At 48.6% G+C, this 25161-nt stretch overlaps 2 pseudogenes; both read right to left on the reverse strand.

Annotated features, from left to right (window-relative positions):
- Window positions 1-17995: 17995 nt before the first annotated feature.
- On the reverse strand, window positions 17996-19945 carry LOC141937300 (olfactory receptor 4S2-like; annotated as a pseudogene).
- Window positions 19946-23800: 3855 nt separating this feature from the next.
- LOC141937287 (olfactory receptor 4S2-like) lies at window positions 23801-24727 on the reverse strand (annotated as a pseudogene).
- Between the last annotated feature and the right edge of the window lie 434 nt (window positions 24728-25161).

Below are 25161 nucleotides of genomic sequence, written 5' to 3' on the forward strand. Positions count from 1 at the left end.
CAGGCCCCAGCACAGGGCGACAAGCTGTGTCTCTTTGGCATAGCCAGGGCCAGAGCACCCTTTTTCCAATCACTGTCACTTCATGAGGATCCCGCACATGTTTGGGCTGAAGTCCCAGATCAGTGTGGTACCCTCCCATATTGTCCCACACCACACTGCCTTGAGGCATATCCCTGGTGATATTCCTAAAGAGTTGATTAACCCTAGAAAAAGCTGGGGAAAAAAAAAATCCTTGAGAAGTACCAATAGGAGTATTTTTGTTACCCAAGGATGTTCAAGATACTGAAGAGTTTTGTAACAAGGGAGTAAATATCTGCCATGCAGAAGAAGATAGTGAATGTACCATTCTGTGTTTCCTCCACTGAAAACCTCTTGGAGCAGAAAAGGAAAAAAGTGTAATTGTTAATTGCCTCCATGAGATGATTCCCAAAGTAGAGTAATGGCATCAGTGCAGAGCTCAAATACCTGATTAAGCTCAAGGCCAGAGGTTTTACAGTCCATCTCCCAGACAAAACACCACCAACCCCTACAGAGCACAGCAAACTGCAAAAGCCAAACCAGCCTTTAACATGTACAACAGAAAAGGGAGCATGGACAGAGCAGATAAACTGATGTTGAGCCCAGAGAAGTCAGTAGCACGACCCACAACTGTGAAACAGAAATCACCATGGTAAGTTCCCTCTAACACGCTCTGGACAACTCCGCTGTTCACTCAAGCCCAGCCAAAAGCAGCACAGCAGGACAGAGCCCCCCTGCTGAGTCCTGTCCTTCCCCCAACCTCCGCAGGTACTACGGGACACTGGGAACTGGAGGGCACTGGGAGATGGGAAGCAAGATGTAAATGTGCGGAAAACTCTCCGTCTGTCCCCACTGACACACCTGCCAGTGCTGCAGAGCTGCCTCTCCCCCTCCTTCTACCCCCCCATCCCTTCTCCTTCCCTTCCGTGCCTGCCTCGGTTGGTTTCTCTCCCTCCCTGCCTCCATCTCTGGGTTTCCTACAACGGGGCAGGGGAAGGTGCAGCTCCAAATGGTAGAGGGGAGAGATGGGGTGATTGCTTAGGTTCCGACCCCATATACCTCTGCAGGATGAACAGATGAACCAAGTGTTTCCACCAAAGGAGAAGTAGTTCGAGCATTTTCATTGCACCTTTAATATTCAGTGGCTGTCAAATGCCATCCACCTGATTGGCATTTAAAGGCAGCCTTGACCGCTCCTGAGTCAATATTCCTCAGTTATGACAGTGCGTACAATTCATCAGTTCTTTTCAAAATAACTTCAGAATACAAATGATGTCACAGCATATTTAAATATGATAAAAAATACAGCACTGTGTAACCTAGTTATCTAATAGATAGCGCACAAAGCAGAATCTGTTACAATGACAATCTTCCAGGTGACTGCCTGCCTTTGGGCAATTTCCAAAGCAAATATTCAAGTCAGTTGCCTTAAATCTTCTCACCACTGATCCACAACAGAGCTCTTATTTACGGTTAGTGTCCCGTAAAGATATAAGCATAACCCTTAAAAATGACATATAATGTCAGTGAAGAATCTGAGCCATTTACAGTTCTCCTGAACCACTCCTCAGTGTATTTTTATTTCTTTGAAGCCGTGACAACACTCTGTATCATCGTGGGAACAAAAACAGTGACAACTTGGATTCTCTGAACTCAGTCAAACCTCCCACTGACTTCAAAACCTAGACCAGATTTATACCATCAGTCTTTGATTCCCAGCTTGTGTCTCGCAAAACAAAATGATGCTCACACCCTCATAGACAGAGGACTATAACACAGCACTATTTTACTTTCAGACATGTGACACGGACTGCTGGGTGGATTTGGAAGTGAATGGTGATTGGGAAGCACAGCGTGGCGGCTTGAATTACTGTGGCACATATCAACCAGAGAATGAGTTTACAGAGGACCGTGCCGGCCTTAGAAAGTGTTCCTGGATCTGCTGTCATAATGGTGATGTCCCACGAACTCAGCACAGGCAGTGAGCCCGATGCATTCAGTGCTGCTGTTGCTCAGTGTAGCCAGTGGCTTTGCTGGTCATTACATGTGGTTACTGCTGACTCTCAGCTACCGAAAGAGACAAGTAACAATGTGCTGCATCTCCTGATTGAGACCTTACTGGACCTATCTCCTCCCACCATCTGGAGAAATACCCGCATTATGCATAAATAAATAAATATATGTCATATTATCTATCTCTGCTGATAGTTGTGTGCATCTGCAGGGAGGCAAAGCAGGGGTGCCTGAGATGTGGATCCAAACTATGTCCATCTTCATCACGAGTATGTCCCTGCTAACAGAGGAACCAGCTATTCCCTCTGCAGTTTGGGGCATTTGCATGCTTGAGCAGAGCAATGACAGCAGATCGTGTGAGTGTCACAAACGTGAAACAAAGAAAATCACTCAAGAGTAAAGTCTTTTTACTGTTACGCAGGTATTCTTTACTAGCAGCGCTGGGGTCACCCTGGGGATTCTCTACCATAAGGGCTTCCGAGAATTAGTAAGGGACATCCGTTTACATACACACAAATCATACATATTCATTAAATTTCTAAGAAAAAGGGTGTCTTATGACAATGAGTTCCCAGAATTCATTTGCATAGTCCGAGCATGTGTAGTGAAAATAGGGTGAGGGTCCTCAGTGGTAAGGGAGGAAGTAAGTAGTCTTCTTCACAGTGTTCGCTAGTTGACCTTTCTAGAGCGTGCGCTGTGAAGTAAAGTCCAGGTGTCTCCTTCCTAAATCAGCAGAATCATCCTCCCTGTAATAGGTCTCTATGTCTCTTTGTTCGAGCCCCCCCTTATCTCATTCTAGGAGTTGCTCAAGTGTCCGCTGAAGGCTATGAGTCTGCTATCAGTGATTTATGTTGGGAGCCTAACGAGTGTTTCAATTTTACCTAAACAGACAAAAAGACCTAAGGAAACAGCTGAGGAGTCAGGAGTCCTTGAGAAACAAATGAAGCAAAACACAAGCAAAGCTTTGAAACAAACGAAGAAACACAAGCAAAGCCTTAATACATCACATCAGAGTTTAGTGATAATTGTCAGTAATTAATTTTTTTGAGCCCTTTCATTCCCTTTAAACCAGAGAAAATGGGTGCATTGGTGCCGGGTGGCTGGAAAAGGTCCTGCTTGACTTGTGCGAGCCAGGCCAGCAGCTTCACCCACTAGCTCTCCCAACTCCAAGTGCAGAGCTGAACCCCTTGCCTACAACCCCACACTGCCGCTGCCCCACACTCGCCAGTGGATGCTGCCCAGGGCCCCCAGGGTGGGGATGTTTGGGCCAGGGCTACTGTGAAGGAAACTACCCTGGAAAGGCAGGGATAGCTGCAGGGCAGGTGAGGGGGGCAGAGGGAAAGGGACACGGTGTCCCTGGGGAGGCAGCTCCATGCCCCAGGCTGCTCTAAGCACCGCTCTGCAGGACTTCCCTGCCACCAGGCTTTCCCAAAGGAGAGGGGCACCCCGACTGTCAGGCTGTTCCCCTGGGACTGTACCCACCTCTGGGCTCGAGGGAGCCCAGGCATCCAGGCTACTTTAACCCCCCCAGACTCCCCCAAATCGGGCAGTCTCATGAAGCACTGAGCTTTCTGAATGGGGTCCTTGTGCCACGGGCCCTGGACAAACACAGCTTCTCAGAGATGCTGCGGGGACAAACCTCCCTCCTCTTGCCAGGGCAGCTCTGTCCCTGCAATTAGCTCTGAGTGGCTGCCTGGAGACAAGCACTTGCTTCACCGTGTCCCTCTGGACGGCCACATCCTGCTCAGGGACAGCGCTGGCCTGGGCCAAGGACGAGGGCATTGAAGGGACACTACGTGGGGACAAGGGCCTTGGGTGAGCTGTGTCCGAGTCCCAGCCAGGGACGGGGCTGGAGCCAGAGCCTTGTTAGGGACAAAGTCACTGGATCCACCATCCAGGGATAACTCTGCAGAGTGGGACCCAGGTTGTCTGGAGGTTGTCTGGAGCCCAGTCGCCCCAGGGAGTGCCAGGGTGAGGCCAGGGCAGGGGATATTCCCCTCTGATCTCTGCTCTGGGGAGGCCATGGCTGTGTACTGGGCCAGCTTTGGGCCTGTGTTGCAAGGGAAATGGGTGGGCTGGAGCTGGACACTGCGACCACCCCAGCACTTACCCCAAACTGAGCCCTGGTGTCCCAGTGCCCAACATTCACCAGTGCTGCCCAGTGCCTCCAGTGACTGAAGATCCTAGTCATGTGGCTGACCCCATTGTCCATGCCCCAAGTTCTCATCCCACTTCCCAATGTTCCCTAATCCTGGGGTCCATTGTGTCCAGGAAGAAGGACCAGTCCCAGTCCCCCATTTACTCAAGGAGCTGGAGAGGGGGCAGAGACAATTCTACCTGGAGACACGTCATTTGAGACTGGTGTCATCTGTGGTGGAGCACTGGAGGGACAGACTGCTCTGGGACGTGAGGGGCACTGGGAGATGGGGGGACCTGGCTTTGGGAGGTTGTTGGAGGATGGTTTTGGAGGAGTGGGGCATCACTGTAGGGTTTCTGGATATCAGGAGTGCTCTGTCCACCTGCTCTTCACCACCCCCAGATTCCTGGGCCCTTCCATGTGCAGCTGCCCCATGCAGGAAGCTGGACTGATGCCAGGGAAGGTGGCTGGATCCGTGCCAGAGGTGGGGGTGACTCTGTGCTGGTTCTGGGCTTGTGCCAGAGCTGGTGTCTCTGCCAAGCCTGACTTTGCCCTGGAGACTCTTGGGAGGAACAAGGAGGAGTCCTGGGAGGGATAAATCTGCCCCTCACCTTCTCCAGCCTCACCCAGCTCTCACCACACCTCAGAGGAAGATGAAGGTCGCAGTGCTCAGCGTGGCCCTGCTCTTCACCATCCTGCTGTGCACCCCAGAAGATGCTCAGGTGAGTCCCCGATGCCACAGGAAGGGGCTCAAAGCTGGGGATGGGTCTTGGCTGCAGGACATCAGCTCTCCTACAGAATAGAATTATAGTGGGGAGCAGGAAACCCCTTGTCTTGGCCTCTCCCTTTCCCAGGCAAGGGGCTCCTCCAGGCTCCCCTGCACCTCCAGCCCTGGGCAATACAGCTTTCAACCTTCCACAATTCCCTCGGTTCCCCGCCTTCACCCGCAATTAATGTCCTTGTGCCCAGAGCCTGCGTTCCTCACTGAATGCTCAGTCATGTCTCCTCCCTGGGAGGGCCCCCACCGGTTTCTTGTCTTGGTGCCCCCACCTCCCTCCCTTTTGTGCCTCCGCATCACATCCTATTGGTCCCCTCAGGCATGTTTCCCTGGGATCTCTTCCGTGTCCTATCTAGGGTCCCCAAATCCCCTCCCTTTAATCATTCCCAACGTCTTTCCATCTTTCCCGCCAGTCTTTTGCTTTTCACCCTCTCCACTGCGGTACTGTCCTCAGATCCCATCCTTGAACCTCCAGTCCCAAACACTCTCCCAATCCCATCATTTGTAACCTCTGCAGTCCTCTTCCTCCACCGACCAAAATGGTTGAAGTCCTCGTGTTCTCTCCACTACAATGCCTTTATCCCCCACTTGCAGCCGGCACAGTCCTGTCCCTTCAAAACCCCCAGCTAAGCACACTGGGGTCCGTTAATTAACCCCAGTGCCCTGTCTTTGGGTCTCCCCCCACCTCAACCCCATCTTCTTTGGAGACCCTGAATTCCCCACACTCTCCTTGTCTCCATCCCCAACCCTGGTCCCTGTATGAACAGGTATCACAGGTGAAACATGGAGGAATGGGGCTGGGAGTAAAAGTAGGGATATTACCATTGAGAAGAGGGGGAAGCCATAGGCTTGGGGGGCCTGAGGACACCTGTGCTCTACACACCCCCTCACCAAGGTCCAATCCAGACAACCCCTTTGCTCTTCCTCCCTAGGCATTTTTGGAAGAAGGTGGAAATAATGTGAGGAAGGTAAGTAGTGGGGTGGACTTGGAGCCTGGGGAACTGGAGGGCAATGTGGTCCTCCCATCCCTTGCTGGGACTGGGGACATCCCAGTGACCACTGAGGTCTCGTGTTTTCTTTGCAGGTGCGATTTCTCAAATTCAGGAAAGTGAAGAGGGCTGAGGTGGGTACCAAGTGTTCTGTCTTCCCCAGATACACCCAGACCTCTCATGGACACAACAGTCCAGGGCATCCCAGTGTGTCCCAGTACACCCCAGTGCACCCCACTGCAACCCCAGAAAACACCCCTGCACCCCAGTATTTATTCAGGGAGGCCTCATTCCTGGGGTACCCATTGCATACCCGTCCATCTCATTACAACCCAGTACACGTCAACGCCCCAGTACACAGCCATGCACACACGTGGGCCCCTTCCCCCTCCTTTCTATGCACCACCATACAAGTTCACGTACCCCATTGGACCCAGAGGCACATTCCCCAAGGATGCCATTGCTGTCCCCTAACACTCAGTACACCCCAATGTACTCAAGCGTGTCCCTAACCCTCCCTTTCTCCCCAGCCTCTTCTGGATGACATGATGGTGGAGGTTCTGCCCCCAAAAAGCCTGGCTGTATCTGCTGATGTCAAGGTGAGCAGGATTAGGGTGTCTCCAGCCCCACAAAGGATCCCGGGCCTCGGGGGTTCCCTGAGACCTCAGGCGTGAGCAGACCTTGGGTATGGGAGAGGGAAACAGAGGGGACTGTCCCTGCCCCATGTCCCAGGGTGAGCTGGACGGAGCTGCCCCCATGCCTTTCCATGCACTCCGTGGGGCTCTATGGCCCCAGAGGGTCACTGTGCAGGCCAGGCAGGGCCTCTGGTGCCATCCAGACACCCAGGATCACTGTGAGGGCTGGGCAGGGCTCTGGGAGATGTAGGGGCATCCCGGGGCAATGACACACTGGGCAGGGGCTCTGGGTGCCATAGGGGTCTCAGGAGAGCCAAGTCCTGTCCTGGGTATCCTGAGGGCTCCCATTCCCTTCTCCTTCCCCAGGACTCTGCAGAGAGAGATGGTGGGGTCAAGGCCCCTCTCATGTCCCAGCTGACACTGGGGGTCACATTTTGGGCTCTGTCTTTCAGGACCGGAGCTGGTGGTGACACCCTTGTCCTGTCTCCCTCCAGCAGCATGAGGAGATGATCATCCCTGGATGACCCCACCTGATCCCCCGGGAGCCCTGGGTCATTTCCCTCTAATGATCAATAAACCCCTTCAGCAAAGCTTCGCTCTGCGTGTGTGTGTGTTTCCACGTCCACATCCCCTCTCCTCTGCCAGCACCCTGACGCCCGGGTCCTCTCTGGCTGCACCACTGTGATGACCAGAGTGGCTGAGGGAGCCCAGGCACCTGGGGTGTCTCTGTAAAGGAGATCCCCTTCCCACCCACCCGCCATGTGCCCCCAGATAAAGCAGATTAGGGCAAACTGGAGTGTCCTGCCATGAGGCTGGGAGAGGCAAGGGCCAGCCCTTGGGGCACCCGGTGTTTTGGAGGCACAGGTTCTTAGTGGGGCTCCAGTGAGCACCATCCCCCAAAGAGCACAGTTTGGTGTCTGGGCAGGAGAGGAGCATGGACAGGCAGCCCAGACCCCTGGGTCCTCTGCCCCGCTCTGGGAGGGGCGGTGGTTCGCTGTCCCATGGTCTCAGCTCTCCTGGGTTCACAGGAGATGTCAGAGCCCAACACTGGGCCCATGTGCCTTCCAGGGTCCCCAGGCCACTCCCTCCTCTGAGGTGCAACAGCCCCACCACAGCCAGGAAGGCAGGTCATTGTTCCCAGATGCTGGACTGACCACCCCCCATCCCCTGCCATGTGTGCCTTGGCTTTGTGGGACTTTGTGTTTATTATCTTTCAGCTGTGGGGACCTGAGAGTTCCAGGTCTCCAGACCTGAGAGCAGCAGCATGCAATCAGGGCAGATGGGCACCAGCATACTGTGGCTTGTCCCTAGGTTGTGGGGCTGGGGCAGGAGCTGTCAGTTGGGAAACCAGTAGAAAAAGGGGAAGCCAGAAATCATAATGTACCAGGACACAGACTTGACAGAGCAAACATGGAGACAATGACAAGGAACAAACCTCACCGCTTAGAAAACTTTATATTTCCCCTCTTTTTTTCTTTTTTTTTTTTTTTTTAAATAAAACCACAAAATAAAAAATAAAAAAAAAAAGATAAAAAGTCTGATTCTAATATTTCTTGGGAGTTGCTTTTTACACAAAAAGCACCTATGATCTAAGGATTATAGATTCCAGTCATGTGCTTGTGCCCTTAACATGTCTTGTGTGGGACTCGAAGATTCAAATGTCTCCTAAACGTCTTCTTGAGCCCAGTGTACACAGGAGGGGGAACTTGTTGCTCAAAGGGAAGCCTGTGTCTGGTGGGGCTCTGCAGAGCCCAGACTTGCATCCAGTGCTTCTAGACAGGCCCATTAATGGCTGCAGGGCTGGGGATGGCTAGACAGAACAAATCTGGGAGCATTTAAAAGTGGTTTGGATGAGAAGCTCAGAATTTGAAATTAGGTTGTAGAATTGGAGGAAAGACACTACTCTGTTCTCTATGTGCACTATGAGTTAGAGGGGTAGTATGGCAGCAAAGAGGACTTGTGTTTGGGTACAGTTTCTCCCAGGAAGGATACAAACACCTTGGAACAGACCCCTGGGATTGGTCGCGCCCATCCTGTCACACTGAAGCTCTCCCATGTGCCTCTCCATTGGCTGAGAAAGTCCTTCAGGATGAGGAATAGTCTGCTTTGGGGAACAGCAGGAGTGAGACAGGGCTCCCTTCATTTCCCTCCTCTCCTCACAGGTATCTGATCCAAGGTGACAATGTCAGGGGTGGTACAGCATGTGGCACTCCGTGTGACTCTGTTTACCCATGATGGTAAACCTGAAGGGAATCATGATGGAACAAGGTGTCAGGACAGCTCAGCATCAAAAACTGATGGGGGGCTTTTGAATCTTTTTGGAGACAAAAAGGCAGCTAGCTGGCTCTAAGGAGACTGGCAAGCCGGTGGGCGGGCAGCTGAGGCGGCGTGGGCTGTGGGCGGAGCCAAGGGCCGGTGGCGCCTGTTTTGAACGAGGTGTAAACACACCAGCGGTCACTTGCCAAGGAGACCAGCTCCAGTGCAGGTAAGGCCGCACTGGGGGGATTCACGGCAAAAGGGACCGGAAAGGAGCTTTTCTGGGGGGCTTTTGAATCTTTTTGGAGACAAAAAGGTGGCTAGCCAGCTCTAAGGAGACTGGCAAGCCGGTGGGCAGGCAGCTGAGGCAGTGTGAGCTGTGGGCAGAGCCAAGAGCCAGTGGCACCTGTTTTGAACGAGGTGTAAACACACCAACGGTCACTCGCCGAGGAGACCAGCTCACACCCCACCCCTCAGTAACGAGCTGGGAGCGCTTCTGAGTTACCGTGGGCAGAACCAGCACGACCCACCGTTAATTCGGTGATAAGAACCCTGTGGGAGGGCAGCGACCTGGTCGCTGCCCACCGAGCCCAGGGTGTTCAGGTAGTACGTGACTGGGAGTGCATCTAGGCAACTTGTAGGGCAGGGCTGAGACCCTGCCACTGGACAAGGTACATTCGGTCCCTGCAAGCATTTGATCAGTACTGGAGAGAGAGGAGGGAAGGAACAGCACTGCAGGGATGTGAGAGCACTGTGTGTGGGAAACAACACACAGGGATTGGTTCTTTCCTGGCCAAGGACCATGGTCACAACACGACCCAGAGGCAAAGTGATGAAGAATGTGAGAACTCAGACAGAGGTCCTGCACAAACAGGTGGCTGTGCAGGTCTCTCCTTGCCAAGAGTGCCTGAGCCTGGCACTTGAATCGGAGGGAGTCAGAGACATTGTCTGTGTGCGGTGTGATCAAGTAAACGATCTGCTCAGGCAGGTGATCGAATTGAGGGAGGAAGTAGAAAGGTTGAGAACGATCAAAGAGTGCGAAAATGAGATTGACTGGTGGAGACATACTCTGAGACAAAGGCAGCAGGTAGAGGCTCTACAAGAAATACATGACTGCCTCTCCTACTCTCACCAGGAAGAACGAAGGCGTGTGGAGGGCAGGGGGGAATGGAGTCAGGTCCTTCCTCGGAAAGGCAAGCAAAAACCTCCTCCACCCTCCTCACCTTCCCAGTTGTCATTATACAATAGGTATGAGGTGTTGGAACTAGACAGCCAGCCAAATGAAGATGGAAATGAGGACTCACCTGGTGAGTCATCTACTGCTTGTCCCTCAGCCCCAAGACTTACGACTTCTTCAAGTAAGAAGAAAAGGAGGGTAATTGTAGTGGGTGACTCTGTTCTGTGGGGTACAGAGGGGCCCATATGTTGACCAGACCCATACTTTAGAGAGGTCTGCTGCCTCCCTGGGCTCAGGTCAGAGATATTAAAAGGAAAATCACTAGTCTGGTGCGGCCCTCTGATTACTACCCCTTATTGGTTATCCAGGCAGGTAACGATGAGGTGGTAGAAAGAAGTCTTAAGCCACTCAAAAAGGACTTCAAAGCACTGGGGTGGCTAATTGAAGGCTCTGGAGCTCAGGTCGTGTTTTCATCAATCCCTCAAGTGGAAGGGAAAACCACTGATAGAGGGTGGAAAACATATCTGATTAACACGTGGCTCAGAGACTGCTGCCACCGTCAGAATTTTGGGTTCTTTGACCATGGCGAGGTTTATAAGGCACCTGGTCTGCTGGCGACAAATGAGAAAGGTGGGATGCAGCTGTCTCTGAGGGGGAAAAGGATTCTGGGGCAGGAGTTAGCAGGGCTTATTGACAGGGCTTTAAACTAGATATGAGGGGGGACGGGGAGATAACTGGGCATGTTAGGAACAAGCTTAAGGGAAACATGCCAAAGCTTGAAGGCTGGTGGACTGGTGAGGGCTCTCCCTCTGCCACTTCATTTGGGAGAAGGGAAAGATGTTCAGGAACCGTGGAAATACGTGAGAAGGGTCTGGTAGGGAATGGGGCCTATGCTCACAAGAGGGTGTTGGATTCATGAGGTCATCTCAAGTGCATCTATACCAATGCACCAGTATGAGCAACAAACAGGGGGAGCTTGAGGCCATAATGCAGCACGAGAACTATGACATAGTAGCTATAACAGAAACGTGGTGGGATGCCTCACACGACTGGAGTGCAGCAATTGATGGCTACAAGCTCTTCAGGAGGGATAGACAGGGAAGGAGAGGTGGTGGAGTGGCCCTGTATGTAAGAGAATGCTGTGACAGCTCAGAAATCAAGTATAGTAATAATGGGGTTGAGAGTGTGTGGATCAGGTTAAGGGCCAATAGAGCAGATCTTGCTGTGGGAGTCTGCTATAGACCTCCCAACCAAAGCAGTGAGGTGGATGAAGCTTTCTACAAACAGTTGGGAGAAATCTCGCAGTCACTTCCCGTTGTTCTTGTGGGGGACTTTAACCTCACGGATATGTGCTGGGATCACAACACAGTGGAGAAGGAACAATCCAGGAGGTTCCGGGAATGTATGGAGGATAACTTCCTCATACAGCTGGTGAGTGAGCCGACCAGGGAAGATGCCCTCCTGGACCTGCTTCTTGTGAACAGGGAAGAGCTTGTGGGGGAGGTAAAGGTTGGAGGCCATGTTGGGTGCAGTGATCATGAGATGATCAAATTTTTGATCCTTCGAGAAACAAAGAGAGGGGTTAGTAAAACTGCCACCTTAGACTTCTGGAGGACTAACTTCGACCTGTTCAAGAGACTGATTAACAGAATCCCTTGGGAGGCTGGCTTGAAGAAAATGGGAGTCCAGGAAGGCTGGACATACTTCAAGAGTGAAGTCTTAAAGGCACAGGAGCGGGCTGTTCCCGTGTGCCGAAAAACAAGCAGGCGGGGAAGGAGACCAGCCTGGCTAAACAGGGACCTTTGGCTGGATCTCAAGAACAAAAGGAGAATCTATCGCCTTTGGAAGAGGGGCCAGGTCTCTCATGAAGACTATAAGGTCGTAGTGAAGTTACGCAGGGAGAACATTAGGAGAGCCAAAGCACAGCTAGAGCTCAGCTTGGCTGCAGCTGTTAAGGAGAACAAAAAATCTTTCTATAAATTCGTTAACAGCAAGAGGAGGATTAGGAAAAATCTCCCTCCCCTACTGGATGCAAAGGGAAACATGGTAACTAAGGATGAGGAAAAGGCTGAGGTGCTCAACGCCTACTTTGCCTCAGTCTTTAGCAGTGGAACTGGCTGTTCCCTGGACACCCAGCCTCATGAGCTGGGCGATGGGGAGGGGAAGCAGAATGACGTCAGCACAGTTGAAGAGGAAGTGGTCAGAGACCTGTTACACCACTTGGATGCACACAAGTCTGTGGGACCGGATGGGTTACACCCAAGGGTGCTGAAAGAGTTGACAGATGTGCTTACCAAGTCGCTGTCCATGATCTACCTGAAGTCATGGCTAACTGGGGAGGTCCCATTGGACTGGAGGGTGGTAAATGTGACACCCATCTACAAGAGAGGCAGAAAGGAGGATCCAGGAAACTATAGAGCTGTCGGTCTGACCTCGGTGCCAGGGAAGGTCATGGAGCAGGTCATCTCGAGTGCCATTAAAAGTCATATAATGGACAACCAGGGGATCAGGCCTAGTCAGCATGGGTTTATGAAAGGCAGGTCCTGCCTGGCAAACCTGATCTCCTTCTACGACAGGGCGACCTGCTTATTGGATGAGGGAAAGGCTGTGGCTGTTGTCTACCTTGACTTTAGTAAGGCCTTTGACACCATTTCCCACAGCATTCTCCTGGTGAAACTGGCTGCTCGCGGATTGGATAGTCACATGCTTTGCTGGGTAAAAAACTGGCTGGATGGCCGGGCCCAAAGAGTTGTGGTGAATGGAGTTAAATCCGGTTGGCGGCCAGTCACGAGTGGTGTCCGCAAGGGCTCGGTTTTGGGGCCACTCCTGTTTCACATCTTTATTGATGACCTAGACGAGGGGATCGAGTGCACCCTCAGTCAGTTTGCAGATGACACCAAGTTGGGTGGGAGTGTTGATCTGCTCGAGGGTAGGGAGGCTCTGCAGAGGGATTTGGACAGGCTGGAGTGATGGGCTAAGGACAACTGTATGAGTTTCAATAAGGCCAAATGCCGGGTGCTGCACTTTGGTCACAACAACCCCCAGCAGCGCTACAGGCTTGGGGAGCAGTGGCTGGAGAGCTGCCAGTCAGAGAGGGACCTGGGGGTGTTGGTTGACAGCCGGCTGAACATGAGCCAGCAGTGTGCCCAGGTGGCCAAGAAGGCCAATGGCATCCTGGCTTGCATCAGAAATAGTGTGGCCAGCAGGGACAGGGAAGTGGTCTTGCTCCTGTACTCAGCACTGGTGAGGCCGCACCTCGATTACTGTGTTCAGTTTTGAGCCCCTCACTACAAAAAGGACATTGAATCACTTGAGCATGTCCAAAGAAGGGCATCGGAGCTTGTGCAGGGTCTGGAGCACATGTCGTATGAGGAGCGGCTGAGGGAACTGAGGTTGTTTAGTCTGGAGAAGAGGAGGCTGAGGGGACACCTCATCGCCCTCTACAACTACCTGAAAGAAGGTTGCAGAGAGCTGGGGATGAGTCTCTCTAAACAAGTGACAAGTGATAGGACAAGAGGTAATGGCCTCAAGTTGCGCCGGGGAAGGTTTAGACTGGATATTAGGAAATATTTCTTTACAGAACGGGTAGTTAGACATTGGAATGGGCTGCCCAGGGAGGTGGTGGAGTCCCCATCCCTGGAGGTGTTTAAGAGTAAAGTTGACTTAGCGCTTAGGGATATGCTGTAGTTGGGAACTGTCAGTGGTAGGTCAATGGTTGGACTGGATGATCTTCAAGGCCTTTTCCAACCTACATGATTCTGTGATTCTGTGAAGTTAGCCAGTCACTCAAAATATGGGCACTTGAACTGCAGCTTATGCATCTATATTACATTATTTGCTGGAGCTTTTTCCCTAGTCTGGATTGCAAAGGGCTCTTTAATTTTGTAAATTGGTTTGTGCAGGAGGGAGTATGAACTTAGGAAAAAAACCCCAAACATCTGCACTGGGATTCTGCCCTGCACAGTCAGTCATAGAGCCATGGAATCATAGAACCACAGAATCACAGAATGGTTTGGGTTGGAAGGGACCTTTAAAGATCATCTAGTCCCAACCTCCCTGCCACAGGCAGGGACACCTTCCACTAGACCAGGTTGTTCTAAGCCCCATCCAACCTGACCTTGAGCTCTTCCAGGGAGAGTGGCATCCACTTGTTCTCTGGGACACTTCTTCCCGTGTCTCACACCCTCAGCATGAAAAAGTCTTTCTGATGTCAAATCTAAATCTTCCCTTTTTTAGTTTAAAGCCATTACTCCTTTCCTTATCACAACGGGTCCTACTAAATAGTCTCTCCTTTAAGCATTGAAAGGCTGAAATAAGCTCTCCCCGGAGCCTTGTCTTCTCCAGGATGAACAATCCCAACTCTCAGCCTGTGCTCCTAGGGGAGGTGTTCCAGCCCTTATCTCCAGGTTGAACATCCCCTGTTTCACCCAACACTCATCTTTCATGCCCTTAACATCACCATGGTGCAGAGCCTAGTTCTGTACTTATGTCCTCATAGGTGCTGACAGGCTGCAGTAAGATCCCCGTCACCCTTCGTTCCTCCAGGCTGAGCAAGCCCAGCTCCCTCAGCCTCTCCTCACAGGAAAAGTGTTCCAGCCCCAGCCTGTCTTGGGGGCCATTCACCAACCCTCCTCCAGCTTTCCAACATCATTCCTGTACTTGGGGTCTGAAATCCGGATGCAGTAACCTGGACCATCCCCTCTCTTGATCTCCTGGCCATACTCCTGGACATAAAGCCGCTGGCCTCCCTTGCTGCCAGGGCACACGGCTGCCTCCTGCCCAACCCACCAAGACCTTTCCCATGGGGCTTCTCCCAGCCAGGCAGCCCCCAGCGTGTGTCATTGCCAGGGGGATGTCCTGCAGGGTCAGATGCTGGCACTTGTCCTTGCTGCATTCCCTGAGGTTCCTGCCAGTACGTGCTCTCCTGCTCATTTGGCCCCTTCCCTGAGCACTGAGGCCTGGACACCTTTTCAATAAAGTTTCAGGCAAAGATGGTGTTGAATCCCCCAACCCCATCTGTGTCTGCTGTTATGAAATCACCCTCCCCATTCAGCAGCAGCCCTGCATTTCCCTTGTTCAGCCTTGGCATCTAATGAGTGACTGAAGCTTGTCTGTTTGCTCTTGACTTTCCTTTACAACCATTGGCTCCAGGCCAGCTTTGCCTTCCTAAAAACAACAAAGTCAATATACACAAATTTATCCTTTGTGAACAGTCCGTGGTGTCACCTCCTGGCAGCTGCTCCATGAGCCCTGTCAGAGCCAGCCCTGTCCCTGCACTGACCCAGCCTTCCTGCCCCACAAATGCTTTATCGAAGACCCGTGGTGCAAGGAAAGGTTTCTAGGCCAATCAAAGCCACAGTCAGTGGAGAAAGAGAAACAAGTGTGGGCTGTTGGTCTGCGATAACATGTTACTGCCAGATATATACCTATATAGACAGGCAAAATGGATGCCTTAAGAGCTGGTCTTACACCTTTCATCTATTCAGAACCTGGCCCTGGGATCCCCTCCACCCACTGTTCACTCATACGCGTGCGCAGAGACACACACGCACACACACAGGGACACTCAGACACACACACACACACACACACACACACACACACAGAGACACACACAGAGGTAGATACGTGCACACACATAGTCAGTCATTTTGCAGTAGAAGAGCATTGCCCAGAGTCATGAGATTCTAGAGACATTTCTACGTCTCCATACTGGAAATGGCTGAGGAAAATGTCAACCAAACAATAATGTTCTTATTAAGAAGATGAGGAATGTTTTCCATGTTCAACTAGGAACTTGGTTGTATTTCAGTATGGAGAAATATTTAATTCTCATATTGCCACTGAGATACCTATCCCTCAGATAACACTAGTGCAACAGCACCAGAGTACTGACCAAAGCATGAAATTTCATCCAGTATCTAAATAAAACTATGAAAAATTTCCTGATAATGCACTGGGCTGTGGATCAGTCAGTGTCTATGGTCTTAAACAACACTTGGATTGCTGCCCTGAGAGATTATAAAGGTCACCTATGACATAAACTCAAGGGTTCGGAATGGTGTTAGGCAGCAGGGCTCCTTTAAATTATATTGATCCAAGCAAGAATAGAAATAATTTTGGGTTGATAGTACAGGAGAACTTTTTGGACCTGGGCATTAATTTGCATGTCTTATGTTTGTTGTCACTGGACAGCTTAAATTATGAGTGTTTGAGGAACCAGAGTGAACTGGGTCTGGCTGAGCTGGAATTGGTTTTCCCCTATAGCAGCCCTCATGGTGGTGTGTTTTATGCTGGGAGCTGGCAGGGTGTTGATAGCACACTGGTGTTGTGGCTACTGCTGAGTAGTGCTTACACAGCACCAAGGCTTTTTCCAACATTTCCCCCCCGCAGTGGGATGGGGTGGGCAAGATCTTGGGAGGGGACACAACCAGGACAGTTGATCCAAACTGACCAAAGGGATATTCCAGACCATCTGACGTCTGCTCAAGTATAAAGCTGGGAGAAAGGAGGAAGGGGGTGGGGTCACCCTTGGTCCTCCGAGGCAACCACTACGCGTATTGGAGCCCTGCTTCCTGAGAAGGCCCGACATCACCTGTTCATGGGAAGTAGAGAATAAATCTGTTTTCTTTTTTTTTCTTCCGCACGCGGACCTTTTCTTTGCTTTGCTTTGCTTTGCTTATATTAAAACTGCTTTTGTTTTACCCACAAGGGTTTTTTTATTTTTTCCTATCTTATTTTCTTTCCCCTCTTTGCCCTGTTGAGGAAAAAAGGGGAAGGGGAGGGGGGGGGCGGGTGGAAGTGATAGAGCGACTTGGTGGATACTTGGCATTTAGCCAAGGTCAAACCACCACACAGGGGTAGGAGGGAGAACAAAACTGAAGTAGATAGCACATTCACCAGAAAGTACCAAAACATAAAATTGGGAACATTCAGACTTGAAAGAAAGGAAAGCTTTTAGCTGTTATCCTGGTGAGCTTTAGAATCACAGTGCTGACATTACGCTGTAACAATAGTAATTATCATTACTGGAAGTTGCACTGGAAGAGGAAGGAGAGAAGATTCCCCTCCTGTTATCGGCATCAGCAAACGATCAAACTTGCATCTAGTACCAGTTTTTTAACAGCTAACTCATGGATTCAGCATGTGACAATGCAATATTCATAGCAGGGCATGTACTGCAAGCAGAACGGGAACACCAGTGGTACGATTGTTTCTGGCAGGCAACAATCAATTTTGCAAACACCTTGGGCCACCATTTCCCAGCTGAAGGGACTACAGAGTAGCTGCAGGTTGTTTGAAAGGTCACACTAACTGACAGGATGCTCTACCTGGAAAATGTTTTTAATATTTACATAATTTGCTGGTGTTTCAGTACAGCCTGCCATCTCTCCCTGTCATGCAGAGACCTAATGAAACCTCCGACATCTCTCACGGTCCTGTTGTACCATTAAATGAGTCCTACCTGCCCAAAGGCTGCTGACTTTCCTCAGCAGCTTGCTCAGTTGTAGACACCTCACGTTAGCACATCAAAATATGTGAGATAAAAGCTGTCAGTGCTGTGCCATACTGAAAGGTTTGTGTACTCTTGGAAGCTTGCTACCACCATCACTCCTTTGTGTAAAAATTTAAGGAGATGTTACTCTCCAAAGCTTTTAGGAGCTAGTAGGAAAGAACAACCTCTCAAAATACTTCGTTATTTCTCCTATTGCCAGGAGAAGCCTAGACAAATACCCAAGATACAGCTATGAGGTGCCTGGAGGTAAATACCACAATACAACCCCCAATGCTCAGGTTTGGTAGCTGACAATAACTTCACACCTTTTTGACTGACAGTTTCCAAAGAAGATGAGTTACACAAACCTTTAATTTTGTATCAGCCCTATTCTGAACAGCTGTGCTGAAAACAGAGCGACATTACTGGAAAGTCTCTCTTTCACTCCACATGCTTTCTTAAGCTCACATCATCTCACAAACATGCACTGTGTTGTTTCATTTCTCACTCCTCTTCACTTTTCTGATCCACAACTTTTTCATGGCATTTTTCACTTCTTCATTTTGGAGGTGTAGATTAAGGGATTGAGCGTAGGCGTAATGATGGCGTAGAACACAGAGACCATCTTGTCTGCTGAGAAGGTGGTGGAAGGGCGCATATAGATGAAAACGCATGGCCCAAAGAACAGAACTACAACAGCGATGTGGGAACTACATGTATAGAGAGCTTGGAGACGCCCTTTGGCAGAGCGTGTCCTCAAAGAAACCACGATAACAGCATAGGACACAACAAGAACAACAGAACAGCTCAGGGAAATCCCACCACCATTGGCAGCCACGATGACACCGGTGATGTAGGTGTCAGTGCAGGCCAGCTTTGGTGAAGGGTGAACATCACAGAAGTAGTGGTCAATCTCATTGGGCCCATAAAACGGTAGCCAAATGGCCAGCAAGGTCTGCCCCACTGAGTGTACAAAGCCCCCCACCCAAGAAGTTGCCACCAACCAGCCACAGACGTGCTTGTTCACAATATTTGTGTAATGAATTGGCTTGCATATAGCAACGCAACGATCATAGGCCATCACTGTGAGAAGGAAGATCTCAGTGCACCCGAAGAAATGGCCTGCAAACAGTTGAGCTATGCAGCCCACAAAAGAGATGGTCTTCTTCTCAACAGGAAGGTGTGGTGGTTTGACCTTGGCTAAATGCCAGGTACCCACCAAGTCGCTCTATCACTTGCCCCCTCCTTCCCCTTTTTTTCTCACCCCCCCCTCCCCCCGCCCCCTTCCCCCTTTTTTTCTCATCAGGGCAAAGAGGGGAAAGAAAATAAGATAGGAAAAAATAAAACAACGCTTGTGGGTAAAACAAAAGCAGTTTTAATATAAGCAAAGTAAAGCAAAGGTCCGCGTGCGGAAGCAAAAAAAATGAAAACAGATTTATTCTCTACTTCCCATTGTCCTGGTTTAGCCAGGATAGGGTTAAGTTTCCCCAGCAGTAGGCGGGGAGCTCTAGCCGGGTTATTCAGATACCATGCGGACGTCACATCCTGGTGCCGAAGCGGGACAGTCAGTTACCGCGTGTACTGTGGGATTTGCTCTGTTCTCACTGCTGTATCGGTAGATATTTTGCTCTGTTTATTGTTATTACTGTTATTCTTATTGTTATTGTTGTTGTTTGTTGCGTTGCAGTTGCACTGTTGTATTAAACCTCTCTTTATCTCAGCCTTGGGGCTTTGTATTTCACTCCCTTTGTGGGGGAGAGGCAGCAGCCGCGTGGTCTCAGACCCCGGCAGGGACTAAACCACCACACCCATGAACAGGCGATGTCGGGCCTTCTCAGGAAGCAGGGCTCCAACATGCGTAGTGGTTGCCTCGGAGGACCAAGGGTGACCCCACCCCCTTCCTCCTTTCTCCCAGCTTTATACTTGAGCAGACATCAGATGGTCTGGAATATCCCTTTGGTCAGTTTGGATCAGCTGTCCTGGTTCTGTCCCCTCCCAAGATCTTGCCCACCCTGTCCCACTGTGGGGGGGAAATATTGGAAAGAGCCTTGGTGCTGTGTAAGCACTACTCAGCAGTAGCCACAACACCAGTGTGCTATCAACACCCTGCCAGCTCCCAACATAAAACACAGCACCATGAGGGCTGCTATAGGGGAAAACCAATTCCGGCTCAGTGAGACCCAGTAGAGAAGGTCATAAATGAGTTTCGGAGCTGTGACAGTACATTAACTGATGTCTACAAAAGACTAGTAGCTCAGGAAGAAGTATATGGGAGAGTTCAGCTGTTCACTTGTCTTTATCATAGTGATGATAAGCAGGTTTCCAAGAATGGTGGTGGCATAGAAGATTAAGAATAATGAGAAGCACATTTCTGCTACTGTCTTGTCTTGTGTTAGTCCATGGAGGATGAACTCAGTCACATTGTTTTTGTTCTCCATAGGCACCATGTAGTCTGGATCTGAAGCACAGAAAAGACACCAGCTATGGCATTAGACATGGGACATTATTAGCACACACACATACGGACCACCGGTATGTTAGATATTAAACATATTTCCTTTCCTGTCTTTTGGGGACAGTTTCCATTTAAAGTCAATGTTTCCCTCAAGGAGCAACAGGTGATATCCAAATCAGAACGTATTATGGAGGTATACAATAACAAGCTCAAATTATTTATTTGAGGAGGGTGGTAGAAATAATACCCTCCTGAATCCTAGTTCTCACCTTTGCCTCTTTTAAAAAAGAAGACTAATTACCAGATCCCCTCACAACCCACTTTTACCCTTTGATTTGGAAATACACTTTGATTTGGAAATAAAAGTTGACCAAAAGAGACAGTGCATCTATAATTCACTAATACAACACTTTGATCATGGCCCGAGGAAGATCGTTGCCTAAGCAGTGACTGTACTTTCCTTTTCAGTCCTCTAAAGGATTGCAGCAGAACTACTTCTTCTCGCTCTGACTGTGATACACCTGAATAAGTTCAGTCACAGAAAGAGCTGGCTGGTGTTTTCTTGGACTGCCTTTCTTACAGTACATGAATGAACTAATCTGGAGGTAATTTGCATTAATGGTGCATTAACAGGGGTTTGTATACCTCACCCAGGTCCTGGAACACCTCATAAATACACCTGTAGTGACACTGGGGTCATGAATGTACTGCTGGTGACCCTCCTTTACTCACAAACACCCATGAATTGACCTCTGCAGGATTCCCACGTACACAAGTATCACTAGTGCTCAATGTATACATGAAGATAGAGGTGGCAAATGTGTAATAATCTGTGATATCAGCAAGCTCTTTGGGGTCTGAATTCTATTTGAGAATCACAGGACACTTGGTTCTTTCTCCTGAGCTCTCTGCCTCACCTCCTGGCTATTCCCCGACTAGGGCAGCAGAGGAAAGGCTCCTTAATGTCTCCATCCCTATCTCCATGCCCCTCCATGGGCAGAATGAAGGCACTATGAGAAAGACCAAAGTGTATGTGTCGTGACCGTTGTTGCCTGATATGTCCAGCTCAGACAATGTAAGACTGATCCCGTAGGAAGTGCTGCCATCAGCTCCCGAGTCCTCTCTGTAACACTGACAACATCCTTTTGACAGATCTTTCTGGAAACAGCATATAACTGGGGAAAAAACAAACAAACAAACAAACAAACAAAAACAACAGATAAGACACCAACTAAAGCAAAGGTTGAAAAACCTGTAATTGAGTTTTTTCTATTTCATCAAATGGACCTCACAGAAGTCACTCACCAGAAATACCTATTTTCAAAGGTAGAATTTCAGTCATGCTAGAACAATATCAGAAAACTTACACAGTTCATATTTGCCAGTATCCAAGAGTTCTCATGCTATTCCTCCTCTGATGACCTCCTCTAACCACTTCAGGTGGTTTCATCAGAACATCTCAGCTGCAAGTTGTTGCTTGGATGTTGTGAGAGCATATCTCCACCAATTCTGAAACCTACAGTGGCTGAAAAGAACAGCCTGGCTCTCTACCTGCATTTCCCATTCTTCAAAGAACTACTTCCAAGAACATCTACAAGAACAATTATCTTTCAGAAGATGAGGAAATTGTAGCAGAAATATTTAAACTGAATCATGCTGCAGAAGCACAAGACTATCAGGAGTAATGAGATCCCAGAGGCATAAAACATTTTGTCAGAAATCATCAGTGAACAAGGAGCTAAAAATTGTACTTGGGATAGTTATTAGGGCAGTCTCTGGAGAGTGATGTTGGAGTGTGGTCATCTAGACTCTTAGATTGCACGTGGGTTTGCTTGTTTGCTTGTTTGTTTGCTGTCTGGCTTTTTAATGCTGTCCAGATAAATATTTACTATTGGACATGTATTTCTTCTGGAAGCATTTCTGGTTCAAATAAACATCACACCTGTCCATTTCCAAGATTTGTATTCACCTTAATTTGCAATCAAATATTCTTGGAGTAAAGATGTCTCTTACAGAGGACATTTATATAAATTCTGCCTTCGGTCCTAAGCTAATAGTTCTCATATGCATTCTTATTTCTTATTAACTTGTTCTTATGATTGTATGCTTTATAGACTGTTACCCCTTAGACATAAGCTGTACAAATTTGGAACAAGAAGTTAAACAGGAAATTACTTCAAAAATTTAGAGAGGTTTGTGGTTAGTCCTCACTGCTTACCAGGTATTTTTACTGAGGTAATGCAAAACACAGAAGCAACTCTTTAGCCCAAGTATTAAGTTCTTATAAGAATTCTTACCAAAGTGTAAAGGAGCATAATGTTTTCAGTGACACCTTCTATAAGCTATGGTCAAATATTTGCCCAGCAGCACCCAGAAATGAGACATCCAGAAAAAAAACTTGGTGTTGCCCCCCCAAGCATTTAAAAAAAAAAAAAATCTATTTTTAATATATATATAGGTATAGTTTTGTGCATATATATTATATATAGTTATATAGCCCTAGCTTAGGCTGGGAACACCTTGTAACCTTCAATCCTACATAAGTCACATTAACATGTAACACAGCTGCAGGTGTTTATAGGGAATGTAAGTGGAGAAATAAAAGAGCTTCAGTTACTTTTGGATGCAACCAAGCAGGGCTTCTCCTTCCTCACTCAGCTGATTTGGTGGTTTTTCTGCAGGCAACGTAGGGACTAGGGTCTCTTGTCTCATTGTGCTCCTCAGATGGAGACCCCAGGCTGCTATAGCTTCTCACCCAGTGACAGCTTTGACTGGCACCGAACAGGTTTGGTTTTTCATCCTCATGTTTCTTCTCTTCCCTCCTGCAATAGTAGGGGTACCAGCTGTTCCCATGGCAAACACCTTCTTCCCTTGTGTGTGTGTGTAAATGTGCTCTGTCAGGCTAGGAGTTGTCTTGCATACTGGAATAGTCTCTAAGCAATTCTTTCTTTTTTCCATTGATAAATGAAATTGCACATCTAAATGCCTTCTTTGGTGACTCCTTCATTTCCTACAGTCAGAAAGGTGTCTTTCATTAGATCTATGATTCTGTATTAGTCTAAACATTAAAATAAAAATCTTGAGTCAGAGCTGAAGGATAGAGGGGATGGTTGGAAGGATGGCATCAGTGATAGGTGAAGTAGATAGAATTATAGAATAGTTTGGGTTGGAAGGAACCTTTGAAAATCATCTAGTCCAAACCCCCCTGCCACAGGCAGAGGTATCTTTCACTAGATCAGGTTTCTCAAAGTCCCGTCCAACCTGGCCTTAAACACTGCAGGAAGGATTTGTTTCACTGGCAGGAGAAGGGGAGAAGTTTACCTCCTCTCATCTACATCAGCAAATGACCCATCCAGCACCTAATATCAGATTTTTAACTGCTAACTCATAGATTCAAGATACCACAATGTGGTTCTCATAAAAAGACATTTACTGCAAGCAGAAATTCCAGCAGTATGTGACCATAGACCTCTGTGTTCCTGGCTGAATGGGTTACAGAGCAGATGGAGTTCATCTGAAAGTTTATATCTGAGTAATGGGATGCTCTACCTGGACAAAATTTTCAGCATTTTAATAGTATTTATTTAAACACTGATGTTTCCGTTAGTGTTCAGGAGCCCCAGGCCTGGGCCTGCACTAGTTGACAAGAGAATAGAAAGAGAATGCCTGTTTGTCACAGAGCTCACAATTTCTTTCAAATCAAAAGATGAATCTTTGGTGTCTTCCTAATTACAACAGGAGCTAACAAGCTGTTCTTTGAAAGGCAGTTCTTGGGGAATTTTCACAAAATAAATTATAGTGAAAGATGCTTGATTTTCTCTGATCCTTTGGAAATGTTACCACAGTTCTACACCTTCCCGTTTTCACTTCCCACTTTTCTACTCCACAGTTTTCTCATGGCACTCTTCACCTCCTTATTTCTTAGCGTGTAGATGAGTGGGTTCAGCATGGGTATGATGACAGTGTAAAACACTGCCACGCTCTTGTCCTCCAACAGATTTAGATGGGCGTATGTAGATGAATGTGCAAAGCACAGAATCACCACAGTGATGTGGGACCCACAGGTGGAGAGGGCCTTGTGCCACCCTTCAGATATTTGACTTCAAGGAAACCAGGATGACAATGGAGGACATGACCAGGATGAAGAAACAGCTCAGAGTTATCATTCCACTGTTGGCAACAACAATGATGCCCACAGTGTAGGTGTCGGTACAGGCCAGTTGTAATAGAGGGCGGACGTCACAGAAGTAGTGGTCAGTTTTGTTAGGGCCACAGAAAGGGAGCTGAGAGGTTTGAAGAGTTTGCACTATGGAGCGCACAAAGCCTCCTACCCATGAGCCAATCACCATCCGGCCACACACACGCACCTGATCATGAGGGTGGTGTAGTGGAGAGGTCTGCAGATGGCCACGTAGCGATCCTAGGCCATCACTTTGAGGATGAAGAACTCTGTGCAGACAAAGAAATGTACCCCAAACAGCTGTGCTATGCAACCCACAAAGGAGATGGTTTTATTTTCAGCAAGGAAGTCAGCAATCGTTTTGGGAGCTGTGATGGAAGAGTAACAGATATCTAGAAAGGCCAGGTAGCAGAGGAAGAAATACATGGGGGAGTTCAGACACTGACTGCTAATTACAGTGATAACAATGAGCAGATTCCCTGCCACAGTAATCATATAGAAGAACAGAAACATCACAAAACGTATTTTCTGTGCGCTTTGGTTCTCTGAGAGGCCCAGAAGAATGAATTCCTTCACACTGCTTGCATTCTCCATGTTACTCAGTTGGGTGGCGATATGCAATACACAGCCTGGGCACATGGAAAAATAAAGACAAATGATTCATCAGGTTTTTTCATTCTTAAAAATGAATTCTTTATCAGAATTGCATGCACACTAAGAAATAGACAGGATTAGTATTAAGTTTATGAAGTGTTTTTTTTTGCTGGTTTTTACTTTAGAGTTTCACCAAAAATAGGCACCTCTTAGAAACAAACTATCTGTATGGGATTCATCCTAGTATCAAAACATTCCCAGGCAACTGCTGTTAAAAATGACCATGGCAAGTCCTGCCCAATAAAAACACAAGCAGTTCTCCCTGTTTGTGAAGGTCATCTGAGCACTTCTGTGGAATGATTCAGTTAATTCAAATTATCTAGTGCCTATTTAAATTTACAGCAAAATCTCTTGTGCAAGCAAAAACTGGTCAA

The sequence above is a fragment of the Strix uralensis genome, chromosome 39, assembly GCF_047716275.1.
Source record: "Strix uralensis isolate ZFMK-TIS-50842 chromosome 39, bStrUra1, whole genome shotgun sequence".
Classification (NCBI taxonomy): Eukaryota; Metazoa; Chordata; class Aves; order Strigiformes; family Strigidae; genus Strix; species Strix uralensis.